This window comes from Melospiza georgiana, chromosome 9 (assembly GCF_028018845.1).
Source record: "Melospiza georgiana isolate bMelGeo1 chromosome 9, bMelGeo1.pri, whole genome shotgun sequence".
Taxonomy (NCBI): domain Eukaryota; kingdom Metazoa; phylum Chordata; class Aves; order Passeriformes; family Passerellidae; genus Melospiza; species Melospiza georgiana.
In genome coordinates this window covers 16,839,345-16,862,271 of record NC_080438.1, presented here as the reverse complement: position 1 = coordinate 16,862,271, position 22,927 = coordinate 16,839,345, and the positions used below count along the sequence as shown (strand labels likewise).

General features: G+C 38.4%; 1 long non-coding RNA gene across 3 annotated transcripts in view; it reads right to left on the bottom strand.

Moving 5' to 3' along the window:
• The window catches only part of LOC131087055 (uncharacterized), a 430,836-nt gene that overhangs the window by 127,379 nt on the left and 280,530 nt on the right, over window positions 1-22,927 (bottom strand). For all 3 annotated transcript variants that reach the window (XR_009114830.1, XR_009114831.1, XR_009114832.1), the window contains one exon: window positions 5,267-5,314. This is a non-coding gene — a long non-coding RNA (uncharacterized LOC131087055). The remainder of the gene's footprint in view (window positions 1-5,266; window positions 5,315-22,927) is intronic.

Sequence of the window (22,927 nt, the reverse complement as noted above, 5' to 3'; positions counted from 1 at the left end):
CCATGAATGTGCTTGTGGACCTGGCAGGTCACAGGGCTGTAGTTCTCATCCGCCTCCATCTGTTCTAGGCCACAGAGCCTCTGTATGTGCCACAGTCAGTGTCTGGACATGAAGGCAGATGGGTGCCCTTCTTAGAAATGACCCCAATATAGCTTTCCAGAGACTCCCTGAAGCAGGGTTTGTTGAGGATGTCTAAACTATGTGGACAGGTATCCATGATCTTGTGAGTTCTTGTGACTGTAGGTTTCTCTCAGCACAGGTGTTTTGCAGTTTTACTCAATGAGCTGCAGTTAGGTCCTGACAAACATCTGTCTGAGGTATCCAGAAACTCTTCCCCTGAAGCTCATTTATCTGGTGCTCAAGGAAACTGCTTTCTCTTCAGAACTTCTCATATAAGACCTGACATTTTAATACACATTTTGCACATTTCAGAAGCAAAGAAATGCATTAAACTCATCTCAGTAGTTTGCTTGTGTACTGTACTGAGGAACATGGTACCTTGGTGTACCTTTACTTGCTTGCCTTTTTAAAAAAAATAAGATTGAGGAATGCTTTAGTCAGACTAGGGTGGCCAGTGTAAAGTTAAGAGGAAGGCAGTCCACATACCAGCAGCCAGGATTTAAGAGGCAGTCTACTGGCAATTGCTATAGGAAGAAGGGAGAGAGGAAAACCAAACAAGAAACATCCCATCCCACCCAGCCCTGCAAAAAAACCCCAAAACCATAAAACAAAAACCAACCAAAAAAGAAGACAAAACCCAGAACAAACAAAACCAAAAACCCCCTATAACAATGAGAAAAAAAAAAAACCCAAACAAAAAACCCCAACTGAAACAAAACACCTCCCCCAAAAAGCACCTAGGAGAAGAAGTTAAATCCAATTGAAAGAGGCACATGATTTTTCTTAATGGATTATCTTCAATAGTTTTGGCACACCACTTCTCTAGGGAGTCTATTCCACATTCCTCTTCTCAGTAGGTAGCTGTACCAAGTAATAAATGCTGCTTCTCAAGGTTTTGGCTCAAGAATGTCCTACAGAGGATGAGGCAGAAAACAAGCAGCACCAGAATCTGACTTGAGAAAATATTCTATGTTTATGGCATCCTCGGGAAAAGCAATGACTGCAGCAGTAGTAGTAGGCCACCTGCAGCAAGATAAGCAGTAAGTGAGAATTAAAGAGGAAAGAAAATGCTGACTGATTTTCTCAAAGACATTAAAGACTTGACTGGAGCCAGAAAAAAAGTGATGGATTTGCTAGGGTGTCTTTCACACATCTTCTGTAAAAATTTAGAGTAAAAGCAGAGATTATGGAGTACAGAAAAGAGCTGGTGAGAGAAAGCATAGTAAAATCTTGAGAAGATGCAGATGTCTGTATGCATTTATTGGCATTATGCCATTTTACATGTAGGGAAGACCTGTATTTGTGCCATGTATTATGCAGCCTAGACAGAGCATTGCATGATGGGGTTAATGTGGAGGGTGCCAAATGGGGCAGTGATGTCCCTACATGCAACTGGAGGCACTGGTGCAGCATTGCTGGAGTAACTGTGTGTGACCTTCAAGGCTGTACATACAAGTCTTGCCTGCAAAACCCGTGAGAACTTTTCCTGCTATGATTATAGACTTTACTAAGTTAGACTCTCACAGAGTTATATAACCCTATGTGATAGTTAATGAAGTGCTGGATGTAAGAAAAATAACTGCAATGTTATTTTGCCCCTGGTATGCTTTGCCTTATAAGGATTAAACCTAGAGCTGATTCACTTGTGTTCTGTGATCTCTATCATGCTGCAATAATAATACTTAGCACTTTATAGCACTTCTCACTTATAAAAAGTGCTTTATAAACATTATCTAATTATTAATCTTCACAACAGTCCTGTGATACAGATATACAGGTCAATTTGATGTCCTCTTTTAATAAACTACTAGTACTTTAGTAAATTGAAAAGTATAGAGCACATTAAATTCACTTAGAGAAACAAAAGTTAGTGAAAAAAAATCACAATTCTCCCTATAACATTCTAGGGACTGTCAGTGATCACCACCTCAGAGGTCCACAGAGAAAATATTTCAATTACCTACTTGAGACTCATTGTTTTTCTGGTGATAACATGAATAACACAAAAGCAGAGAAACTCTACCAAAACAACTGAAGTGCTTGATCATGACCACAATATACTAAATTCTACACAAGCAAAACACAGTACTCCTCACCCTACAATGTTGGGGATCTAGGTATGACACCGAGGGGTAAGAGATGGGGAATGGGAGGAAATCAGTACAGTTAAAAAGCAATCATCCCTGCTCATACTGCATCTGCCTACAGAAACCTATGCAGAGCTACTCTAGATCAGTATACTCCTTATCTCATTAGTACCCTGTAGCTCTCCCTGGTGATACATCTCAAACGTTAGTGTTTATGATCGAAGACAAGAGTTTGGCATTTGGTTAAACACATCATGCAACCAGTCCCATACTAGCTACTGTGAAGAAAATTAACTCTACCCCCACTATAACCAGTACATTTGCATAATTGCAAAGTGAGTTTTCCACAACACCACTGTTTTCTACCATGTGAGGCATGGACTTGTCTGTGGGATAAATAATGCAGGGCAGAAGGCTGCTGTCCAAGGATGAGATGGGCTGCCCCATGCATTGCTGACATTCAGAGCTATGTAATGAGTGAGGAAGGTAGAGGAAACAAAAGAAAAAAAAAGACAATTTTCTACTTCAGGTAATTATAAAGTTTCCTCAAATAGTCTGGAGTCTACATCTAGTTTTTTTCATGAGTCCATGAGATACAGGACAAGTTTCCTAAAGCCAAGCTTTTTACAAGGTCATCTATCAACTTACGTTCCTCAGGTGCTCCATGCCTGACTTGAACCCTGGGGTCTGCCTTGCTTGAAGTGCTGATCACTCATAAATGCAGCTGAAATTAAAGGGAACTGTGCTTCCAGCTTACTACCCAATGTTAAATATTGTGAGAAAGATAGAAGCAGGATGTCTCAAACTAGATTCCCAAATTAGTAGGTGCTTTCAACTTTGATTTACTCTGCCTCAGTCACCATCTGTCAAATGAGGACAATCTCTCCTCATTTCATGGAGGTGTTGTGAAAATAACTTCATTAATGGTTTCTGAAGCACTGTAGTGTTGAGTGCTATGCAGAAATCTAGGAGGAAATTAATAGTTCTGTCTCTGGAGCAAGTTCTGAAAAACATGCAATAAAAAGGGCCTGAAGGCACACATGTAACTGAAGAAAAAATAAAATATTGGATTTTATATACTTGAACAAAATATTTGAACTGCTCAATGAGTGAGTGCTGTACTTGGATTATCCAGCAGATTTCATCCTGATTTTAAACTCATAATCTCATCTCAGCCTTTATTTTTATTACCATGTTTCTAAAAATTTGGATCTATCCAGCTCCCCACAAATACCATAGCGCAGAATTCTACTGATAAGCCTGTGACTCAGTAGCATCACTAGGAACATTTAGAGTCGCTCTACAGATCTTAATCCTTTCAGCTCATGAAATAAGGCAACAATAGCCTCTTTCTCAACAGACTAGTACTTCAAGGAAAGATCACACTTTGACAAGAGATTTTGATGGTATACTGAAACAGCAAAAGAAAGGTGCAATTCAGGGGAGAAAATGTGCTCAAAATTTTACACAGAACAATACATATTCACTTCCTCTCCAGAAATAACCAAACCATTTTGATCAGTCTTTCCAAATGTTTTGCCCCAAGAGGAGGCCCAATGTGGATGTTATCAACCCAAATATTTAAAGTTTGTGAAGAAATGAATTTAAAAATCCTGTTTACAGTAATTTATAAATGAGGATTTTCAGTTAATCTTTATGACAGTCAATATTCTCTGCCCTATCTAGAATACACATGCTCACACTGTTCTACACAGTGTTTTGCTTGCTGTGGAAGCATCTCTCCTAGCACATCTTCAGTACTGAGAGGGTTTTGCTATTTATGATTTTTATTATACACTCTTTATCTGTTTCTAGGGAAGAATACTCTTCTAGGGAAGAATATTATTCCTTAGCTTCCCTTAAATAATATACAGATGACTAATCACTGTGGCACCCAGGAAAGATATGTCAGGTAAAGTAAACATTCTGAAAAGAATGAACCCTTGAGCTATCCCTGCCAAATACTCTTACCTGGAACTGTCACAATGATTGTGGTGCAACCAAAGAAGGAGCCTTTGATGACTGAGGAGTTATCTGAATGAAACAGGTTGGTGAGTAGAAAAAAGCCTACTGCCAGTTAGTCTAAAGCAGTGCCATGGAATAGAAATTATAGAACCACAGGGCTGCTGGTCTTTACTATAACAGTGCGGCCATCAAACGCATTTCTAAAAATGTGACTCAGAAAAAACTATTGTCTGCTTTACTTCCACCTGTTCAATTTGCTTAAAAAGTACAAAAGCAATGGCTGGTTTTGTGCTGAACAACATTTGGCTCATATGGTTTATAAGGGGCTGGAGCTAAAACTAGAACTGCAGCTCCCCCAACACCAACACAGAAAAACGGACATCCAGCGCCCTACAACCAGACTTTATAAAACAGGTGCGTGGAACAGCGTTTACTGCTAAAGGGGTTAAAAAAAATCCCAAACATTATGTTACTTGCAACATGAAAGAGGATGCAACCTTTTTTAGGTGTGCTGAAACAATCTGGTTTAGGTGTGCTAAGGCAGAAACCACTTGTTCTTTGAAGGTGTTAAGAATGGTTCCTATGTGTATATCAAGCCCAACTTCTTACATCTCCTTCCTACCCTAGTGCTGGCTACTCAATCTAGAAAGCAATCTCCCCAAAATTTAAATTAATATTTGCAATGTCCTCTCCATACTTTCACTTTTTCCTCCCTAGCTATCTTACTTTATCTTTACTTCTCCTGTATTTTGATACCAAATCCAGTTGTCTAAGTAACAATTCTGATGCCCTGAAACCCGTCATGCAATGCCATGTAAGGATCAAAAGAGGACTTGGTTTAAATTCCTGGAAGCGTGAACAGATCAGATATACTGGCATCAGCCTGCAACAGCATTTAGGAGGCCAACACCCCATCTCCTCCAGATTCCCCACAGATCTGGGGGACTCACACTGTACACACAGCCCATAGGGAAACTGGAGAGAACAGAGGGAGTTTCAGGGACAGCAAATGCCCACAGATCTCCTAACTGACCACCAATTTCACTTCAATAAATACTGTCAAAAAAATTCATATAATCAGTTGTGTCACTTACCTGTGGTGCAAATATGCTTTTTGTCAGATCACCTCCTGTTCAAGAACTCTAGAAAAAAAACCCACACAAACAAAACAGATAGTTAGTAATTAGACTTATTTAAATAATATATTTTTCAGTCAAGTACACATAAAACCTTCTCGTATCATCCTCCGGACAGAATTCAAGAATAGCAAGGACACATCTATAATGAAAAGTGAATGCCTGAGCATCCTGAAATCTATTTCATATTTGATAATTGGCACATTTCTTCCATTTAGAGTTTTCATATTATGCAAATGCTTATATACTGTGAATCCATGAAGTATAGAAAGATAAGCTTCAAGTGCATTACGGACAATCAGCATAGACTAGAGCTCAGGATGCCTGGGTCTCCCTGAGCCCTTGGAAACAATCAAGGTTCATGGTGTTCAGCCATTGCCTCAAGGGAAACACACATAGTTTCAGTGACATAATGCACACAAAGTGATATGAGTCTTTGTAGCAAAAGCATGACCTGCAAATGCCTGTCCTTCATAAACCAGCTTTCAATAGCATGATTATCAAATCCAGATTATACACTTTACAGACCCCAAATGTGCCCACATTTCAGACTCTGAAATAGAAAACCTTATTCTTACATGTGAGTATAAGAATTTGTTTATCAATCAAGTTCAAATGAAGTTCAATAAAGGTCCAACTATGAAAGGCAGAACACTATTCCTTGAAAATTCTGAAGCTCTGCAAGACAGAGAAGGTTCAGCAAAGGGCAACTTTAGCTAGTCTCAAACAGTCTGAAGTAGGAGAGAGGGGGAGGGAGGGAGGCAGAGAGAGAGAGAAAGAAAGAGAGATAGAGTGCCAATCTCTTCTAAATAGGTGCACCAGTGACAGGATGGGAAATAATCAACACCAAGTTGCAAGAAGGAATATTACAATAAAATATTGTTAAAGTGGGAAAAAATCATCAGGACAGTAAAAAACTAACATATAGGGCAGAGATACTGTGTAATCCCTGCCACTGGAGATGCTCAAAACTTGACAGGACCAGCACTGAGGAACCTGATCCAAGCTGGCCTTGCTCTGACCTGAGAGCATCAATTGTTGCTGACCTGCCTGAGGGCTCATAGCCTTCACCTGACACCAGGGTGGAGAGGAGCAGGCCCTCCTTGTGGTCAGAAGAGACTGAAATCTCCTCTACCATCAAGCAAGTGCAAATTTTAAGCTGGAAGAACCTTGATCTTTTGTTTTGTGTATCAAAATTAATGGTGGTTCACAGTGTGTTAATGAGTAACCAAATAACTGGTAAGTTTTTTGCAGAGAAAGCCCAGACTTCCAGCAGGCAAACTGCCCCATCATAATGGCATCTTGCACCTGGAAACCACTGTGAAACAAGCAAGTCATGTGCTATTTCATAGATGTATTAAACTACTTCCTGTTGTGGCTTCCTCAAAACCCAGTAAAAAGTGAGATTTGGTACAGAATAGAGACAAGCACCCTGATGTACCTATCTGGTTTCCAAACAAAAACCCAGGGTGGAGAAGGGGGGAGGCAGTTAAAGCTCACAGTAAGCGTGGCTTTACTGCCAAAATTCTGGAAACATCACATCATCTCAAATTCATTGAATCAATTTTCAGTTCCTAAATATTCACGACAGATTGCCATACAGGTGGCTTAGATTACCCATTCTTTGTAAGAAAGGGAAAGCTTAGCTAATATTGCCCCCAAAAATCTGAGGGCAGCCTTTGTGAAATACTTTGTGCTACTCAGGAAGGAAACGAACACAACTTTTGAAGAAGTACAACACTGAGGCAGACACTGTTCACAGAAAGTGACTTGTCTGTGGCTGTGCAGGTTGAAATAAGAGCCAGTTCACACTTCAACCTGTGATAACAGAGGATTAGGTCCCACTAGGAATCCAGTCAGCATAATAACACTGAAGAGAACATATTGTCTTATACGGGTTTTACATTTGCTTCTACAAACAGCTCCAGAGACTGTTAAACACAGAAATCAAACTGAAATGATCAGAATAGAGCAAACTTAATAGCAGATTGAAATTTGTACAAAAGTTTTGAATTCAAGATTACAGTGAATAAAACACTAGAGTGGATTGCAGGAGAGACAACACAGAAATGAAATGAAACCACTAAAGGTTTATGAAGCACCTCTCTCTCATAGTTCATTTCTTTTGCTACCCGACCTTCATGTTGCAGAGTTTCAGAAACCAGCATTCCACACTATTCATATTTAAAAGTGACCCCTACAGAATATTTTCAGTTTAAATAAGAGTTTGTGCTTTCTTGGTTTGTTTTGGGTTTTTTTTTCAGCTGTGCCTTCTGTGAAGTGCCCACCAAAGTACTAGATGAACCATGCCAGTCTTCACCATCTATGAGTCTGATATAAATTTTCCTGGCTGGAACTACAGGTAGCCTACATCATGGGATATATTTTTCCCTTACATCTTAGAATCGTAAAATTTATAGCAAGAAATTCAAACCAACATAAATTAGTAATTCAATCCCTATATTCCAATTTAATGAACCAGAGGTTACATTACTTTATTGTTTTGTGCCAGTGGACCAATCATTTGGTTTACAGATGGAATGTAGTTCTTTGTTAATAAATAAATGCATAAAAATAAAGGTATCCTCAATGCAATTATGCTGATATCCCTCAGGAACCAGAATGCAATTATTTAAAGTATTATTTTCTTAGATTACTCTCAAGAAAATAAGGAAAGAAATATGAAATTTGTGTCCTTTTAACTTAAACTCATTTTAAGAGCATCAACAATGATGCAGATAGTCCCCAGTGGCAACTGAGAAGCACTTAGCCAGAAAATTGTTATTGGATTACAGTTCTGGCTTCATAAAATGTGGCTAAAGATCATTTTAGACATCCATGGAATGACCCATTGTCATAACTGGTATGACAAACAAGTGACAAAGTTATTCTACTCAGCTATTTTGAGGATTTTTCAGATCACAACAGTGACTTGGGGCTGTATCAGCCTACACAGTTTTGATTCAATTATAAAAATAACTCACAATAAGAATAATTCTAGCATAAATAATTGAATCTCTCCGGAGGAAAAGAAAAATCCCCACAAACATGTTCATATAATTTCAAGTGTTCCTGACGTATAAAGGATTGTGAAGTGATAGGGTGATCAGAAGTCAATTCCAATTGAGAACTACCTTTCAAACTAACTGGTCTTCTTTATTAAGACGATCAAGATGAAAAGGGCACCAAAGGACACTGCATGATTTCTAACAACACACAAACTGAAACCACTTAGGTACCACTAAGGTTCATACGATCCTTTTCATTCCATTTTACAGTCTCTTTCAAACAGATGATTTCCTGGATGAGAATCCTGCCTCCCATATTTTAATCTGCTGATAAGACCCCCCCCTCCACCCACCCACTAATGTGACTATATAGTAGATGCACATGTGCACACTTAAATAAATGCAAACAAGAAATAAAACTCTTCACCTTCACATTTGAGGTCACCAGTGGCCACTGGCAACACAGTAAAAATCAGAACCTTAATCAAAAACCTAACATGGGATTTAATTTCCTCATGTAAGGTCTTTGTCATTTTTCTTCCCTGTCCATTACACAGTATGTCTTTGCTCATATAATTACATAATTAACATCCTCAGCACCTATTTCATCCCTTGTTAATTTTGCTAAATATAAAAACAGACATGCTCAAGGAAACAAACTTGGCAAGTGAAGAAGCATAAACAATTTAAAAGGAAAGAAATAAATCTATTCACATCCTGATAACTGGTATGCATAACTGAGCACTACTAGGTGCTAGTAATCACATGATGGCCTTCTGACTAGAAGTGCACATGCAAGAACTGCTTTTGCTGGACTGACAGAGATCACCTGGAAGTGTGGGTACAAGGAGGTCTTGGCTTTGTTTTTCTGTAAGCAGTGTTGAGGCTTGTAGCACCAAAAGGGCAGGAGTGGCAGTTGATAAACCACACTGGTCACATAAAACCATTGGTTCCCAAATCCTTTTTCTGAAAATCAAAAGGATTGTGGATGGGGTGGGTGGATGGAGAGAGGGAGATAAAGTTGACAGCTAAAAGCCCTTAAGATTCTGCAGTTTATTCCACAGTCCAAATTCACATTTAGCTCCCATTGCTCTATGAGTATCATCATAATTCAGTTGAAGATATGAGTGTGAAGATTAGGGGCCAGCAAAGGGTTCCTCCTTCACACCTTTGCCATGAAAGAAGAGAGCAAGTAGCAAAAAGTCTTCAGTAATCAAAGAATTGGTAAATTTCCCAAAACTTTAATTGATTCATCCTTGGCAAGCAAATTGGCAGTTTTATTTCTTCCTCCACAGTGTTCAAAAAACAATTCTGTCCATCCTTGTGAAAAAAGGAAAATTTCAGATGGTTTCTATTTAGTGGGGTGGCAGAGGCCAGATCTTTGTTCATCCTAACATACAGATCCTCACATATAAGACCAGATTCTAAAACTGTTACTCACAAAAAAATTTACTTTGTTCCCTGAATGATACCACCGGGTCATGGAGGGTGGTGTTATTAAATGAAAGGAAGAGGATCACTAACTGTTTGCATCACAGACATACATTTAAACTTACTGCTTCCATAGAGGATACTGTCTCTCTATGCAAATGCACAATATAATTTGATCCAGCAGCTTACAAACAGAACTCAGAAGTCCTCCTCACTAAGAGTTAGCATTGAACTTGTTTGGTCACATTCACCAGCCACTACAATCCTGAATTATACCAAGCTTTTTTCCCTGGTGTATTATGCTGACCTGCTTATCCCTAGACTTCTGTTTAATTATCCAAAAGTGCACAAGAAAACAGAAAGTCCAGTCTGAACCCTGATGATGTCTCAGCAATTTCTCCTCCCAGCACATACTATTTCAACAGTCAGTGATCACTGGAGTTAAAGTGCACACAAGCAGCTGAATAGGATGCAATTCTTATTCTTATGATGAATATCAGGGTCAGAGGTGAGTGCCAGATAACACATAGCAGATGTGGAGGGAGTACAAGGAATTCTATTTACTTTGGGTGACCACCTACATTTCAAGGGAGGTAGAGGGAAGCTAGAACTGCAAGATAAAGACTGTTTAGAGATGGCATTGTACAATATTTTGCAGGACAAAGGTACATACTTGCATATAAACACAAACTATTGTTGAAATATAAGACACAGTGTGGCTCAAATTAACCACCCACAGAATGTGACTCTTCATGAAACAAATAGGAGAAATCTTTGGAAAACATACTTTATACCATATGATTACTTCAGCTGATACTGAAAAGTTCCGTTTCTCTTTGCCTGTATTTCTTTCCATTTCAGAATTTTTTTCAGATATTAGAAGCAATGCAGCCTTACGAAGGGGAAATGGAGAAAGTCTGATCTCAGCCTGAGGGTAGTTCTAGATAGCCACTGAGAAGACTGCAAAATGCAGATGACAGCACATTTACAATCTTTCATTATGGTACAAGAAAGTACTACAAGGTATTGGTAGCTGCCTGGCCTTCGATCATCAGTCCAGACTGTGCAGAATGGCCATGAAACTGCTCCAAACAGACAGGAGGTGATTCTTACAAAGATGATGCATGGAGCTGGAGATCTACAAAAGTTCAATTTGGTAAAACTATCATGGCCATGAAACTGCTCCAAACAGACAGGAGGTGATTCTTACAAAGATGATGCATGGAGCTGGAGATCTACAAAAGTTCAATTTGGTAAAACTATCAGCAGCCATTTAGCTGCTCAGCTTTTTACAGCACATGGCAAGGGATGAGGAAGCTTTCCTCAGTACCATCAGCTGTTAACTCCCAAGCAGAAAGGAGGCAGCTACTGCGAGAGACAGGTGAGAAGACTGATCACTTCAGTTGTACCAATGAGTTTACTGTGCGACCAATGACCTTTGCTTCCCCTGCTCCCTCTTCCTATCCCAAAGAAATCATGAAAGTCATTAAGTATCTTGATGTTTTCCATATGTATGTTTCTACAAGTTATAAGGTTGAAGTGGATCAGTTAGGAGAACTTAAAATCATCAGAAAATACGGAAAAGGAGAAAGGCAGCAGGGACAGCAGCAAGTTTATAAAAGGAATAAACAAAAACAAACCCCTCCAAAAAAAAAACCAAACCAAAAAAACAAAAACCCCAAAAGCCCACCCTCAAACTTCACTTATCCAGGGACAAGTTGCATTTTCCAACATTCTACAGGCATCCATTTCCTAGACTACTGCAAGCCTTCATGAAAGTTGTTTCAAAGTCTCAGCAAACAAATGGATAGGTTTGGCTGAAAATCTTGCCTCAAATAATTACATATAATTTTTAAAATAGGCCAAATAGTTACATTCATATAATATGATCCAGTCAGTTCTCAAAATGGAATAAATGGGACTGTCATTATATTTTTAACTAGTACTTACAGAAAAACTAATAGAGACTAGTAATGTCTGGAAGAACAGATCTCAGAAACCAGTTCAATCCAAGGAGGGAAAACCAAACCAAATAATTTCACCACACAGATGTTACCAGATAACCTGCTAACTTTCTAAATTAGTTGTTACATTTATTTCTTTATAAACTTTGGGCTGGATGTTGAGAATTCAATCTGTTTTTTTACACAGTACACAGCAAGGAAGTAAGTTTGGCAAATGGCCTCTGAACTACTCTGAACTCTGAAGATACAGTAGTACAATATTTTTAAAGATATACACAGTCTCATTTAGAAGATGAATTGAAGTGGAATATGGGGGGCAATTTAAGTAGAAAATCCAATAGTTTTCAGTTTTAAGTCTTCTATGCAATGGACATCTCTTTTCAGGTAACATCAAGGATAATTTTAAAAGATCCCAAGTCTTTAAAGCTGAAATGTACTGCAGCATGAAGCAGTCACTCTTTTTCAAAATCAAATCAATCTGCAGAAAGAATTCTGATATTGCTAAAGTTTGGCTGAAACAAATGAGCAAAATTATAATTATTTCTCAGAAAACATAAGGGAATGTATCCCTATCTCTCCATGTTAACTTTTGGTCTACTGCCACACTTCCACTCTGGCAATCAAAGGAATGCTGTGTGCAACACAAAGGCATGTGTGGCAGCCTGAGGGTTAAAGTAAATATTCCTTCTCTTTGACAGATGGTTAATTCACGGTCATTATTACTAAATTCAATTGCTCAATAACTTAGATATGACAAATGTGTGTAGGAATATATGCCAGGGCACCTTTCTAGGAATCCCAAAATGCAGTACTTCTTCCATGCTTTCACCAGACATCCTCACACTGAGTGTGACAGCTTGAAACAAATGTAGGCTTCCTGAGCACTTCAATTCCCTCCTGCCACCCTTGCTACATTACAGGGGGATTCTGGAGTTACTGTGTCTCCAGACCCAGGATGGATCAATGGGCTTGGCTAAAACAGTTTTATTAGTGTGTGTAATGCAAGCCTAATATATATTTTTTAAGGCCTAACTTTCCCAATTCTGTGGTCCAAGTATCACGACTTAAGCAATCACATGGAACTAATTTGCAGGCAAGGACACAGTTTGACTGGCACTGAGTGCTAGTAGGTCCTCTTAAAAGTTGTCTGGAATGCCTTTAAAACAGACCATATCTAACTTAGCATTTATATAAACAGTGAGCTGTGCACCCACTTCTACCACACAAATAAAGATTCACAGTGAATCTAACAAACTGCCATTCTCTCTCCATTACCATCACCTATTACAAACCCAGTCCATTTTATGTGGTGACAGGCACAAACATATTTTGGCAAATGTTCTTTAAAAATAATAACAATTAAAAAACAAATTCCTTTTACCTTTGAGTTGGTACAGGAAACTGAATTTCTCCTCTTCCCTGTTCCCACTGACATTTCTAAATTGGCTGGCACAAGAAAGCACCACAAAACACCTCCACAGTTCACTCACTGAAGTTGAAAGTCTTCCACTGACTTCAAAGGCATTTGGATCAGGCCCAAAGTCAGCATCCTAACATGTGAGCACAGACTACCAAGCCACAGTGCTGGATGGAATCTGGGCTATTTATATGCTATTGCTGAAGCAGTGCAGGAAGCTTACAGAACTTCAGGTCTCCAAAAGCATGTGCTGTTCTTTCATTGTTACTTTACAGAACATTTTGTGAAGTGTGCTGATATAGGTTAATTTACAGGGTTTTTATCTGAACCACAGAACACAGGTATCACAGGCTGGCTTTGCTTTTGACATCATATATGCACAATAGGATGTTCATGCCTCTCTGTAAAGCCCTGAGATGTCATATTTTTAGTTAGAATATGAACCTTCTAGAGCAGAAACCCTGCCTTTACCTGTTAGTAACTCACTTGGAACACTATTGGCATTACATAATATGAAAAAATTTGAACAATAGTAAATAGGAAAAGCCACTGTGCTATTTTTCCACCACATCCATTAGCATTACTCAGAGTACTTTCATCACAAAAAACTCTAGGCAAACATGTGCAAACTAAACTTTACCCGTAAGTTTTTGAAGTATCTCAAGCCAGAGAAGGAACTAAATCTAACCTTCAGCATACTCAAGGGAAGTGAATCCTTTAAACCAGTTCAGGTAAAATATTTACAGTGTCTCTTTCAAAGACCTGCATTAGCACCTGAATCAACATCATCTTGTTTGTGTGCCATTTTAAACTACAGCTGCTTGAAACCATAGCCACAGTGGACCTAAGAGAAGCTAAGATGTCTCAGCTCCTAAAGCTAAAGAGTTAAAGAACAAGATATCTCATAGGTCTTAACATCTCATACAAGCTAGCCTTTGGCAATCAACTGCCCTGACGTATGGTGTGTTTAACTGCCTCATTTTCTTGCTCTCTAATTGAGTTTGTAAACTCTGCTTATAAGAAATTTGTAGAATTGAAGTAAAACTAAGGGAAGAGTTCCATACTCTCAGCAGTCTGGTGCCATATGGGGCAGCACACAGTGTTGAAGGCAAGCAAACTGGAAGAGAAAATGTGCAAATTCCTCTTGCCATTTGCATCCAAGCAAAAAACTTCTGGTAAGCAATCAAATTGTTTTAAGTTACAAAAGCGCAACAGAATATCACATCTCTTCTCTTCTTCTCAAAAGATAAAGCTTTCTTTTGTCTCTAATTAAAAAGATTAATAAAGTAAGAGAACACATCAGGTTTGCATCAATCATTGCCCATGTGGTTCTTATTACTGTAATTAAAAGTTATCTCTACAAAATTGTTGGATGAAAGTGCCATGATCTGCAATTGAAAACACATTGAAGGGAGTTATCCACCTTACTTGACTATTTTAAGACAGTCAAATTTAAGAACACTGTGAAGGTAATATTCAAAAAAGTCCTTAAAGGCAATTTGTCAGTAAAAGTGTCCTATGAACCCTCTATTGAAGAATGAGAATATTGCTAAGGCCTGTGTTTAAAAAAAAATTAAAATTGAAATAATGAAGATTTTTCTAAAAGAAGTTATTTAAAACTTAGACAACGTAATTCAAATTTTTACCTTCAGGGCTCATTAGGTCCTGTATATATAAGGACTGCTCATTTCCCCTAGGGTTGAATCTTCTAATGTGTTTAGATTTTCACACTGAGTGGGCCGAATTTAAAATAATCCTGAACAAACCTGATTTTCTTGCTGACATGTCACCCCATATTTTACATAAAATAGTGCTCCATTCGGACATCCAGCTTGGGATAGGATTTGGAAAATGGGTGATCTAAACAGAGACTTTTTGTACATGCAGGAGTCTAAACTTACAAATCTGTGAAATAGAAAAGCACTGCAAATAGAATGCATAATTTAATTATAGTACCTTTCATTCAGACATTAGTGTACCACAGTTTTAACATCAAGCTAATTACATCAAAGCTAGTAGCATGCTTAAAACCAATGCTTTTTAAAGCTTTCTTTGTGTAATGCAACTTAAAAGGGTTTTTCCCCTACTCTCTTCTTTATCTTCACTGAATGCAGGATTTACATTTTGGCATAGCAGCCAGTGACTTCATGGAGTTCTTTTCAAAACTGTTCAGGGTGTAAAACCACTCATAACCTTTGAGAAAGGTTTACTGGATACCATTAAAATATATAATGCACAGAAAGGTATCTCCTGTAACATAAAGTAGTCTTATTTAATAAATCATAGGGAAACACCAAAGGGTGTTAAAGAAGAACTTGTTTGGGTTTTATTGTGAAAAAGGAAAAAAAACCCATTTTCCTGCCATCTTTATTTACATTTGAACACTGCTACCCATTTCCTTCCACAGCTTGTGAAGTCCAGTACTGTCTTGCTTCTTCTTTCCAGTTACCAACAGACACCTTGACCCATGCTCAGTGGATTTATATGACAAGAAAAGAACAGTCTGTCTCTAAAGGCTATTTGGAAAACTAAGACAGACTGCAATTTGCCCAACAATTCTCAGCTATAAAAACCAACTTTAATTTAAATTTTTGCTCAGACGGAATTCTCCAACACTTGGGGAAAAAAAAAAAAACAAAAAAACAAGGAACACAAAATGAGAGAAGTGCAGACTTTTAAAGCAAGACTATGGGAGGAAAGTGGCATAACATATTGACTGTGTGTCTCTAAAATTTCCTATAGAAAAATTACTCTGTATCAAAGAAAGTGTGGAGAAAAAAGAACAGTGATGCTGAATATGACAAAAAGCTTGTTTATGTTTAATACACAGGAGGAATTGTTCAAGGACAGTTAAATGTGACCCATTTAATACACCAAGGTCTCACATACTCATGGTACTCTGCTGAGTAAGTGCTGATCATGCAAATTAAGCCTGCCTGGGGATACACAGTGCTTTTCAGTTGCAGTTTGAATTTTCCAAGTTATCAAAAAACTTTTAGAGATGTGGATACATATTACTAGGTCACTAGGGCTACTTCCATTTCTTCCGTTGTTGCCTCATTTAAAAAATTCATTTTGTCTGATATTCTTGAGTCTTCTGGCACACAAATCCATTGTCAGTAATATAAAAATCTAATTATTGCTACTAGCTGTGTAATTTAAAGTGTGGATGAGCAAGTCAATATGAAAAGGTGTCCCAAGACAAATATTTGAGCTTCAAGAGAAAAGAGATATAAAAATCTAGTGGTCATTGTGACCCTAATTAACTTAAAAGTTCAGCAGAGTCTTGGAGTCATCAAAGTTAGATTAGAGCATGCCCTCAGTATTCACTGCATTCAAGTGTGATCCCTTCTGGACAGCCTTACACTTACTGCCTTAGGATTTGTAGGCATATTGTGATCTGGGAAAGAATCTACTAGCCATAATTTGGGTTCATTATGTCCAAGCAAGTGCAAGGAAATTCAACTACATGCCACCTCTGAAAGTGGCGTCAAACACCCAATCAAACTTTACAAGGTAGGTAAAGATTAGTGTATGAAGTTAAAGGGCTAAGAAAAGTATGAGTTAGAAACAGCAATGTCCACTTAAGGGTACAATGTGCCCACTGTCTGAAGACACAAGAACACAGACAGACAACATTTTTTTATAATTTTAGTATAATGATATAAATTTTATCATTGAGGGAAATAATGCTCTGAAACAAGTTGTCCTAACCCTTATTCCCCAAACATTTCTCTAAAAGATTAAACTGTTTTTCCTATTGCTATTTTTAGTAATTAAAAATTCCATGCTCTGGGGCCCCAAAGAAAACATCAATCTGGGTTCTGGATGTATTCCATGATATCTTGAAACAATCTTAAAAAATGTATGCAGCCAGTGTTGTGATCCCCACTGGATCTGCAGGGACCCATTAGGATCATGAAGGGAAGGAAGCATGTGGTTGTGACAAAGCAAGCAATTTAGCATTACTCACTGGAGCTGAAGCACAACACAGTGTGAAGCTGCTATTGTTCTCCTTGGTTTCTGGAGACACTCAAGGCCCAACCTACCCACAGCCTAATACACACTGAAATCAGAACCAGAGCCTGCAGCCTCTCAAGCGAAAAAGATAAACAGGGGAGTCAAGCTGGGGGTTTCCCCCCACCCTCCCAAAAAATGACCATGAAATATTAAAGATTGCTAGAAGCCATTTCATTACAAATCTCTTTTGAACTGTTTGTGCAACTGAAGAAATGGATTATCTTATATTATCTTTGTGTTTACAAAATAAGGGCTGTTGTATACTAACAGAGAAGCACATAAATGCCTGCTTCTATAGCTCACTTAATACGCTCTCCTTCCCTTTGCAGAAGCAAATCTACTTATAAGGTAATTGTTGCAAAATACTTTCAAATGACTGCCACCTCAGCTCTTAATGCCAAAGCAGGAGCACACTCAGTGAATGCGATGGAGTTCAGGCTAGACCCTGAAACAGCTTACACAATGAGACATAACACTTTCTTCCAAAAATGTCATTTCATTAGTTACCATGTGAAAAAGGAATGTGAGTGCTTGAGGAAACTTAGGGTAGACTAACTGCATCTGCATGCTATTTATATACCTGGTACTTTTGTGCAAGTAAACACAGGTATTGTCAGAAGGATACTCTACTACACAGGACACCAAGACAGTCCCTGCTAGCAATATTCTCTTTATGTTTGTGTACTTATAAAATGGCCCAAGATACAAATAGCTCAGAGCGACAAACTCAGAATAGAAAAAGATCAAAAACACTAAGAGACAGCACACTTAAACCTTCACTTATTAGTATTAACAGTTATGGTGTGAGAACAACAGAAATTTGACCTTGCCTAGTTAGTGTTTTTAAGTCAGAGACAAAGTGAGTTTCCTATAGACACTATAAAAAACTGCACTGTGGAAGCATTTATAGGGTATGACTTTCCAAGCACAGAGTGAGGTTTTATAGCTATCTCAGACCTACTGGGCTAAATCCTGAGCCACTGAAATCAACACTGTTCCACTTAGTTTAGCAGCACTGCACCAATTTACATCATCTGAGGATCTTGCCCAGAAAGTGTAATGGGACTCCTGTGGCCTCAGCTTTCACAGAAAAATCTGATACAATACAACATAATCTGACAAACCCAAGAAATTTGAAATTAGGACTCCTGCTCTCCCCATATTTCACCCACTTGTGTTTAAGTGCATTGCTGCAGAGGCCTTGATATTACACAGTCAGTGCACCAAAACAGAGCCACAAGAAAAATACTACTGACTCCAGCATGACTCATATTTATTTCAGTGAGATCTTATTTAAGCAAAGAGTGAGTCTGCGCTAGGTTGAGTGACCACTGTGATATTAAAATGTAATAGGCTTTTCACAGTCTGGTTTCAGGTTATACCATCCCCTGTGTTATGGCCCTGGAGTAGGCACCAAGCTTTGTTTCGTTGGTATTTCAAATGTAAACATTTAGATCTGGATACCAGCTTCCTCTTATATTGTAAATGACGTCCCCGAAATTCAGACCCAGAATGTTAGTCTTGGCTGACCAAAGTCAAATAGAGGGATATTCTACAATTATAGTAATTTTGAAAGAATCTAACCATCCAAGCACATTTTATCAGCCGGCACAAAACTAACATTACTTCAGCGAGCCTAAAAGTCTCACCTGAGTTGAAGGATTGACCCTTACATATCTACAATCTGTTAAATTACTTGGTATCAGTGACATGAAGCACTAGGCTCTGGCTGAAATTTCATGAAAGATGGATTAAAGGCCTTCACTGGACTGAGACCATAGGGCAAAAACATATTTCAGAAAAGAAAATTTCATGTCTCAAATTCTCTTCACAATGAAAGGTGACCTTTGATATCATTCTTGCCTTGCTCTTTGTATAAACTCCTTTTGCTTTCAGTACTACTCAAACAGATGAGCACTGTCTTAGCATCCCCATTTCAATATTCCAGACTCAACCATCATTTACCCCAGCAGTCCCCTACTGTGCATCTATCCCTTAAATCTTAAATATCTGTCCTCCCAATCTGTTCTGAGGCCAAATCCAAATGAGTCTTGTGCATGCAAGTTCTATTATCTACAAGCATAAATGACAGAATCTACTGCCTATGCGTGCAAATGTTACCTATCCAGATCAACCAATGTGCCATTGTGTATTAAGGGGCAAAGGTTTTTTGTACAGAAGGAGAAGCCTATTAAGTGGACCTTTGAAACTGTGGCCCTAAAATTATGCTCAGGAAAAAGAAGCATCCCTGTCTGTAAAGAGTAGGTATTTTCAACAAGTATAATTTTTTTCATGCAGCTTAAATCTCTGGAAAATCTTCAGAGGCTGAGTTACCCTTGCTCATAGCTCTGCAAGACTCACCTGGCATTTGGTGATACTGTAGTGTATGTGCAATCTGTTCAGTTAAAGTGTTCAGACAAAGAAACAACATCCCACTAATATAGATTAACTGCAGTATTCAATAGATTTCAAGTCATAAAAACATACAAAGAAGTTTAACAACTGGTTCACCAGGAAGACACTGTGATAGATACGTGAGAACTTGAAAAGCGAGATGACATTTCAGGTTTGTGGTCGTTTTAATTTTTAACTAAGGCATGTTTTCTTTTAAATGATGCAAATGGCAACATTTTTATGTCTATTCACCCACATCCAGATAAAATTAGATGGCAGACCCACCCCCCACTTTTTTCCTTCTTTTTGAAATCCAGGAACATTAATTCTAGGACTGAGTACTTCTAACACCTAAGTTTTGCCTCAGGCCAATTTACCAACTATCACAATCACCTCCTGAAGAGGTCTGAAAATGGAACATCTTATTTACCCTTCATTAAGGTAACACACGGTTCATCCTCTACATTTTCTGTATCTGTATATCAAGTCCAGGTTTTGGCTCTATCAACTCAGTTCTGTTGCCAAGCTGTACTGAAGAACTGAACTCAGTTCAGCCTTCATCTGTGTTATCCACACATTTATATACACCTTTATACAGACTCCTGTTATCACTCAGTGTATGAATCAATCCCTTAGCAATTTATGATTTATGCAGCTTGCTAGAAGAGAAGTAGGCCACACCAGCCTTGAAAGCACTTTAGCTTAGTTGTTTTTACTCATGAAGGACATGTTGTCCTGTAATTATTCTGTCATTTCTTAAAAGGTGAAATCCTTAACAGGTTCATGCTTTCTGCGCTGCTATGTGTATGTGTGAGTTGATGTCTGAGCACGACTCACCCACTAGGAATCATCATTCTGAATTACTTTACAAGGAGCTACATAGAGCTGGACAGCTTTAAATGTGTTAAATATCCTTAGAGTTTATATGGATGGTTGCAGGGGGAGCAGGAGCAGAGCAGGATAAGGAGGAGTCAAGAAAATCGTTAATATGTTCCAATTACCCCCGACTCACAAAATACACAACTGCATAAAAGTGTCACTTTCTGTTTTGGCCCTGTTGGTAATGCAATGTGATGCTGTGTTTTCTTGTATCATTTAGTACGGGCAGTAAAGTATGTGCAACTTTAAACAATTATGCAAATTTTCAAGTAATGTGTTCAGAGAAAGACTGAAAGGAAATTCTGACATTAATCAAACATTGCAAGTTCTACTTGCAAGAATTCTGCAAAATACGGGCTAACATTAAAGTTAGTGGCTGAAAGGCAAAGGTTTTTCCTGCCTCAAATTAACTGTACCTTTAGTTTATTTAGAAAAGAAGCACCAAGAATACTAACTTCCCTTTTCTGCACAAAATTCTGCCATTCAGCTTCAAGAAAGAGCACTAGGACATTGTAATACTTCCCCTTCCTTAGGTATGTCAGAATATTTGGAAAATTTTAATAAACTCCTAAAATGATGTACAAATTCCATGAATCATGGAAGCTCTACAATAGGTTCTCTCCCTAAGTCCTGCTGTGCCTAACTAAATGCTTATCTGATATACTGGCAATATGAAGCTAATGAAGAGTGTGAATACAGCATACTGAACTGTTTGCAGTGGAAAAAAGGTGAAACTGGACCTCAAACAAAAACAGGGGGGGATCCAGATTCTTCTGATACTTCTGGCTAGTTGGGGTCTCTTTTAAGTGAAGATTGGAGAGAAAGCAAGGCTGGGATTAGGACTCTTCAGGCTTCAGTAAAACTAAGAGTAATATTACAGATTTCTCTGTTTGTTGGAAACTGCTTGTGCGCTACTTAGCCCTTGCTGTTAACCAGGGAATGAAGCATAAATTGGCCAGAGGAAAATCATGTTCAGTATGACCATGGAAAGGAAATGCCATATCTTTCATGAGAAAGAATGATCTTGAAAGGCATCTATCCTGCTCGCGGGACTGCTGGGGCTCAGGCAATATTCAGACGCTTAAGATCATTATCTGAACTGCTCTCTGAACCTCTGCTTCCGCACTGTCAGCTGCAATACATGAGGGCAGTTTACAACAGTGTTAGTTATTCACTTCGAATTTCCCAGCTTTAGCTAGTTTAAGTGAGACCCTTAATGTCACTTAAACATAGTGTTTTTGTGTTGTATTTTAATTTTGAAAGGATTATCAAGAAAATCTACCCTTTCCGTTAACTTTCTTTGAAAAATGATTAGGTGTTTTAGAAAGGATCTCCAAATATCCTCACCGCGCCTGATAAGTTATCCGCAATGAAACATGTATTGCAGATGAAAATTAAGAAAACATAGAGGCAAAATATAAAGTTCTCAGTCTGAAATTACAAATAGTGTGTTACTTGGGAATGAAACATAAGCAAGCATTTTAAATCATACTGAAATTTTCTTTGTGTTGGTATTTGGCTCTGTATATCTTTATTGATAAAACGAGCAATTTCTTTTTCTTTTTATGGGGCTAACAATTACGCACCACTCAAAAGAATCTGACTGCTATTAGCTGACTACAGCACTTACAAGGAAAAAGATTCCGTTGCCTTACACAAATGTTACCAGTAAGATACCACCTAAGGAAAGCTTTGGAGAACTGCTAATGAGCCTTCTTTAGCCACTCCTTCCTAAAATACCACATTTTGTAATCTTGAGCTGCAACTAATTTTCCTGATATTACACGTGGAAGTCACTGTGAAAATTAAACAGAGATAGGATGTAACAAAACCTCACTTGTAAATATGGTTCTTCAAACATAAAAATCTGGCAAAGCTCAAAGAGCAGAGCAGGAGGTAAGACAGATTTCATATGCTGCTGTCTTTAGTGCTTTTAATGTACATTGGATAATTATGTACTTCATGTCTTCCAAACTGAGTTATGTTGGTTTAAATCTATTCATAGAATATCTGGCTATGTGTCTCTCCTAATTTTGTATAGTATTCTCTGGTCTAAAGCAAGCAGTTCCAAATTAAATAAACGAGCATACCTACTGCACAAAGCAATCGACTGCATTCCAGTGAAGCCCCTTTGAAAGCTGTGTCAAATCTCTGCTGACTCAGGGAGGGAAGTACCTCATTCCCTTTGCATTAGTCACCCTGCTAGAGATTAATCCTAATGAGCTTTTTTTACAGGCTTGGCTGGCACACCCAGGATTTGTGTAACATACCTGTAACTTCAATATTTAGCCCAAAATGCGCTCGTTCAAATCCAGATAGATATCAGCTTTTCCAGAAACTATTAACTGCAGCGTTACTGCAGGAACTTATCGAGCCCAGAGAGAGGGCGGCCACAGGGCGCTTCCGCAGCTTTGGTAAGCGGCCATCACACAGCTAAGCACTGTAAAATCAGCATGGGCCAGCACTCACACAAACACCCGTGCAAGCCACACATCTCACAAAAGGT